This window comes from Ascidiella aspersa, chromosome 2, assembly GCF_963924565.1.
Source record: "Ascidiella aspersa chromosome 2, kaAscAspe10.2, whole genome shotgun sequence".
Taxonomy (NCBI): Eukaryota; Metazoa; Chordata; class Ascidiacea; order Phlebobranchia; family Ascidiidae; genus Ascidiella; species Ascidiella aspersa.
The window spans coordinates 21,947,759-21,954,539 of NC_139448.1; positions in this window are offsets into that span (position 1 = coordinate 21,947,759).

Below are 6,781 nucleotides of genomic sequence, written 5' to 3' on the forward strand. Positions count from 1 at the left end.
GCCGAATTGCTTAAGTATGAGGACAGTTAATTTATTGAAAAGAGACGAAATTTTGAATCTTATAAAAAGTATGGACTATCCGCTGAAGAAATTAGTTGGGATTGCAGAAATGCGAGGCCAAAACGTCGACATAACTTGCACCAATAGACAAAAGGTTTTGGAACTTTACACAAAGCTATGCGCAGCAGAATCAGTGAAATTTGTTAAACTATACGAAAATGACAAGATTAACATCGCAGTTGGCTGGGTGCCTATCCCTTTCCCCAGTGAACGCATAGCAGAGGAAATATCGGCAAAATATGGAAAAGTTGAAAAGGTGACACACAGGAAGGACAAGATTGGGTTGCTAACCGGAATGAGAATCTTGACAATGAATTCAACGGACGTGGAAGAAAACCCTTTACCAAGTTATATTAGGATGGCGGACTGTGAATTTTACGTAACATATCATGGGCAAGTGTTCACTTGCAAGTATTGTGACGAGAAAGGCCACAAACAAGCAAACTGTCCCAAACGTCAAAAAGATTTTCCTCGGCTAGTAAAAAGACAAGAAGAGCAACTTGTCCCAAACAGGTGACTCATCCAAAAACAGAGGGTTTTGTGACACTTCCGTACATACCAAAACTGACGGATATTCTGCGGCGTATGTTGCGTGACTTTGGTGTAGCGGTGGGCGTCCAACCTGCCAATACTCTCCGCAAGCTACTGAGTCACCCGAAAGATCCAATCAACACCTTTGAACAACGAGGTGTTGTATATTCTATTCCCTGCGCCGAGTGTCCGTTAATATATATCGGGGAGACTGGAAGGTCACTTAACACCCGACGAAAAGAACATGAACGGGATGTTGCCAACAGTGACGCGAAGAAGTCGGCCCTCTCCAATCACGCGGTGTCACAGGGCCACCGTATTGATTTTAATGCGGCGTCTGTTGTGGCCCGGGAATCTGACTACAGGAAAAGACTATTTCTTGAGTCATGGATTATTCACCAACGGGGCAACACAATGAACATCAAAACGGACGTGATGCTTTCAGCGTGCTACAGGCACCTGCTTAAAGATTAGAGGCCCAATCATTCGTTATCGCGTGTTGTTTTCGTTGCGTTGTGACGTGCTTGCGTTCCATTCTTTTTTCCTTTTTTTTCCTTTGTTTATCGTGCACTGTACTAGTCGCGTTCAGTGTTATTTACCCTGATGAAGACGACCTGTATAGGACGTCGAAACGTCGGAATAAAAATTACATTTGCCAGAGGAGCTCTGCAAACCTGATATTATGCCTGGCAGCAATAGCTTATATAAGGATTAAATAAGAAAGGTAATCACTTATTATAAAGCAGAAAACCATATAGGCGAAACCGACCCACATGTAAGATGGGACGCCTTGAAAGCAATTGTTCGGGGAGAAACTATTAGATATGCGGCCGAACTAAAACGAAGGCTAAATATTAAGCAAATCGATTTGGAAAAACTGATTGGCGAGACGCAAGGCGCTATTTTAAAGAACTCTGAAACAGAATTAGGCCCCTTGCACGAAAAATTGTCCAAACTTAAATCGGAACTCGACCAACTAATGCTGCGCCAAACTAAAAGCGCCATAACGCGAAGTAGGGCTCGCTGGGCAGAGGAGGGCGAGAAAAATACAAAATACTTTTTAAATTTGGAAAAAAGGCATTGCGAAAAAAAGGGTATTAACAGACTTTTTGTAGATGATAAAATAATAACTGACCAAAACAACATTTTGGACGGTCTAGTTGACTTATACAAGCAACTCTACAAACAAAACGGAGATCTATTGAACAAAACCTTAATCGCCTCAAAATTAAAAACACTAAATCTCCTAAAAATTAAGGTAGAACAATCAAAACTATTAGAAGCGGAAACAACAGAAGCGGAATTTTTCACTGCTCTCTGCAACATGGGTAAAAATAAATCCCCTGGGCTAGACGGTTTTCCAGCAGAGTTTTATATCACCTTTTGGGACAATATCAAATGCGTCTATATGGCAGCTTGGCGACATACAGTAAATACAGGTAGGCTATCAGCTTCTCAGTCCGAAGCAGTGACTCTACTTCCAAAAGCTTATAAAGATCATCTTCAACCGGAAAATTTTAGACCGATAACGCTTTTGAATGTAGACTATAAAATTGCTTCAAAAGTAGTTAACACCAGGATCCGAGGGGTACTAAACGACATTATCTCGCCTGCGCAAAATGGTTTTATTCCAAAACGATACATAGGCACTAATATTCGTATTTTGTTCGATATCATTGACTGCGCCGACTATTACGATATACCTGGCGCGATACTGTCTTTAGACATGTTCAAGGCCTTCGACACGGTAAACTGGGACTTCATATATACAGCCTTAGCTGCTTTCGGGTTCGGGGACAAGATTATTAAATTGATCGAATGTTTTTACCAAAATCCTTCGTGCGTAATTGTTAACAACAACTTTTTATCAAAATCGTTTAACGTTGAACGTGGCGTACGCCAGGGAGACCCTCTCTCTCCAACTTTATTTGTCCTGTGCATTGAATGCCTTGCCGCTGCACGGCATCACAATAAATGGCAAAGAATTTAAAGTGTCCCTATTTGCTGACGACACTACAACATTTCTATCGGGTAGTGATCAGGATTTTACAGAAGTCTTTCGGATTATCGACGACTTCGGCGAAATGTCAGGCTGCAAGGTCAACATGTCCAAATCAAACGCCTTTTTTATCGGAACATATCGTGAAAACTGTCACAAACCCATGGAACAAAGTGGACTTCTATGGCCATCAGGTACTATCAAATACTTAGGCGTTGAAATTCCCACTAGCTCGAGTAACGACACCGAGCTAATTGAAAAAAATTTCACACCACTTCTGAAAAAAATTAAAATAGTATCAAATATTTGGTCCGCGAGGGGTCTCTCTCTTCTCGGAAAAATAACAGTTATCAAGACCCTCATGATTCCAATCTTAACCTTTAAAATGAGTGTTGTCCCGGTTAATATACCCAAATGCTTTATCTCAAAAGTTAAACGAATCCTCTTTACATTATTATGGGGGTCCAAATGGGAGAGGGTGAAAAGAGAGACTTTGAGTGCGAGTATTGCAAATGGGGGGCAGGAATGATCAATATAGATAATTACTTGTTAGCCTTACATACGAAATGGATCTCTAAACTACTCGACGAAAACGCGGAAGCTGATTGGAAACAAATCGAAGGCCCCTTTATCCAAGGTAACAGATTAGAAGCGCTTCTTAATGGGAACATAGGAACAAACAATGCAATCACAAGGCGTATACTTCCTATGCGAACGTTACGTTGCGCAATAACGGCGTGCAAAGAACTCTTGGAAATTATAGATCCAAAGTCAAACAGCCGTCCGCTTTGGCTAAACAAAAAAGTAAAATTCCGCTCAAATGTTTTTTTTATGCCATCACTTATAGATTCCAATATAATTTTTCACCAGGATTTATTGAATAGAAACGGCGAGTATCTACAAATGACACATTAGTAAATAAATTTAACTTTACACCTAACAACACAGATTTTGTCCAATTCATAAAATTAATATCGAGTCTCCCAGAAGAATGGGATTCGGGTAGCGCAACAACGTCCCATTCGTATAGAACCCCAACATTAAAATTATTTATCCATCAGTATAACTCCACCAAATCGGTTTACGAAGAAATACAAACAACAATTCTCTTTCCTCCAAAAGCTCAATTAAAATGGTACTGGACCTTGAATTGCGGGAGGGCACGTCTGCCATGGGAGAAAATTTACCGCAACCTCAACAATTCAACAATCGAAAACAAACTGAGAAGCTTTCAGATAAAATTTAACTTGGGCGCAATTGTCACAAATGACTCCCTTTATTCGTTTGGTAAAACCGAATCTAACCAATGTACTTTTTGCAAAAAGGCCACGGAAACCCTGCACCACTTGTTTTATTTGTGTCCTGTTACGTGTCTATACTGGGAAAACGTGAGTGCGTGGTTAAGTACTAAACTACGAATATCGTGTGTTTTTTCCCGCGAGCAATTACTCTTTGGAGTGCACAAAAACGAACCGTGCAAAACATTTGTGAATTGTGTCCTTTTATGCGCGCGATATGTTATTTATCAATGTAAATATGCCGACACTGTCCCGACTATGTTACGCTTTTTACTGTTGCTATCTTCTGTGCAAATTTCCGAGCGATATTCGGCTTTAAAAAGAGGAAGTATGACAAAACACAAAAGTAAATGGTCGTTAGCTGCTTGAGAGCTTCACTATTTTGATTTGTTTTCCATGTTCGTTTTTTTCGCTATCTATTTTATTAATAAAAAAAAAAAAAAAAAAAAACTAGCGGCACGCGTGAACGGTGTTTGAAGCCAATTAGAAAGCTCCGACGCCGTCTTGAAAGGTTCCTAAAGTGCGTAAATTTTGCATTACGGCTTATGGGAGAGGTATCTTAAAATTGTCTTTATGGCAATATTTGGTGATTATTTTACCGAATTTTAAGGGATTAGTGATGTATTGGTATGCTTGGTACTATACACAATACTAATAAAGCAGAATAACTTGATTTTAGCTCCTGCTGATAGAAATATATTCGTTTTTACTGGCACCAGAAAATATTTTTTTTATTGCAACAAGGCAACGTCAAGTTAGTTAAAATCAACTGATATGATATACAAATCTTTGGAATGGCCTTTTTGATCAGTCTAGTTATGTATTTTTTATGTACATTTAACTATGCTGGTTGGTAACGCTGTTCTGACAACAACATTTCTTAGCATTTATTTTCATATAGTAACAGCAGCAGGTAGTAGTAAGGTTTAATTGAAGCTATATGCATAAGTAGAATCAGGTATTTTATTTAATTGCTTTTAATATCTCATGGATGTCCTGAATTAGTTCCTGTGTTTTATATGGTGTTTGTCTGTGTCATCCACTAACAAACATTGGTCACCAGATGCCCAATCCATCACTAACTGGTGTTCAAATGGCAAAATGCTAAGAAATGTTGTTGTCAGAACAGCGCATTTTTTTGTTTATTGTGGTTACTCTGTTAGGAAAACATATTCGTGCATAAATATCTTATCCATAATACAAAATCTCTGCAAATAATTACTATTTTCCACACAGCAGCAACTCTGTTGTATTACAAATAGAAAAACAACCATAACTAAGGAAAACAAAGTCAAATGACACTTGTAATTAATTAAAAACAAGAAAATAAAAGGTAAATTGGTAAAAAGTTTACACGTTGCATTTTCTATAAAGTACCCTTATTGGATGTTGAAAATAAATAAAGATTTATTAATAATGTTAACAAAACGCTATCTATGTTTAGTGAGTAATTCATTATATGTCAAACTGCAACCTTCGGTGCTTTCAAGTTTATATTAGTTTTAGCCAGTTGTTGGGTAACAATATTGATTCAAAAAATGTAAAAATCTTAACAAATTCCCATGTTTTTGGTAAAATTTATGTTTTTTCTTGTTAGTTCTCATTACACATCACATATTCCATGAGACAAAAGTGGTCCAGAGTGTATGTATTATTTTGTTGCTTGCATTGATTCTTGCTCTTTAAATCATTCCGATAAGAATATACCACTTCGCTGTTGTTCCATGTTTGTTTTTATTTTTCACAGTACAAAAGTCTTCACGAAATATTTACAGGTTAACACACATCTATATTATGTAATGTAAGTAATCTGAAATACTCAAATCAGCAACAACAATTATATTGTTAGTTTAATATCAAACTAGTTACATGCAAAAAAGAAACTTGCACTGTTATTCATCAATATTATTATTTGTCATAAATTCATGCATTGTTGAAATTCTGATATTTATTAAAAAATAACTATACTCATGCAGTTTAAGTGGAATTACTTGCAGGCTTTACTTAAATGGTTTAGTGATGAATTCCAGTTAAAAAATCTAGGTGTGTTCCCGCAATCAAAATTATTTGACTAAACCTAGTCACAGTGCGGACTAAACCGGTGCTGGTCTAGAATCCTACCACAACGAAACATTATTTGGGTTAGGGTGGGTGAGTTTTATTATTAAATAAAGAATATATCAATACTTGACCCACCCACACCCAAACTCAAATTTTGTGCGTTGATTTTATAACTGTAGTAGGATTCTAGACCAGCGCCCTAAACCGGATTTGACTTTGTCTTTCATTGGTAATAAACTGAACCATAAAAAGCCACCAAAATCTGCAGCCAGGCACCTCCCAAAAAGAAAAAATGACAGAAAAGGGCCAATTCATACCGCAACTCCTGTTTAAATAAACTTGTTAAACCTTACTACTACACCTGCTGCTGTTACTATTATACAAAAATAAATGCGAAGAAATGTTGTTGTCAGAACAGCGTTACCAACCAGCATAGTTAAATGTACATAATAAATACATTAACTAGACTGATCAAAAAGGCCATTCCAAAGATTTGTATATCATATAAGTTGATTTTAACTAACTTGACGTTGCCTTGTTGCAATAAAAAAAATTATTTTCTGGTGCCAGTAAAAACGAAGTATATTTCTATCAGCAGGAGCTAAAATCAAGTTATTCTGCTTTATTAGTATTGTGTATAGTACCAAGCATACCAATACATCACTAATCCCTTAAAATTCGGTAAAATAATCACCAAATATTGCCATAAAGACAATTTTAAGATACCTCTCCCATAAGCCGTAATGCAAAATTTACGCACTTTTGGAACCTTTCAAGATGGCGTGGAAGCCTTCTAATTGGCTTCAATTTTTAATCACTAGTTGCGCTATCC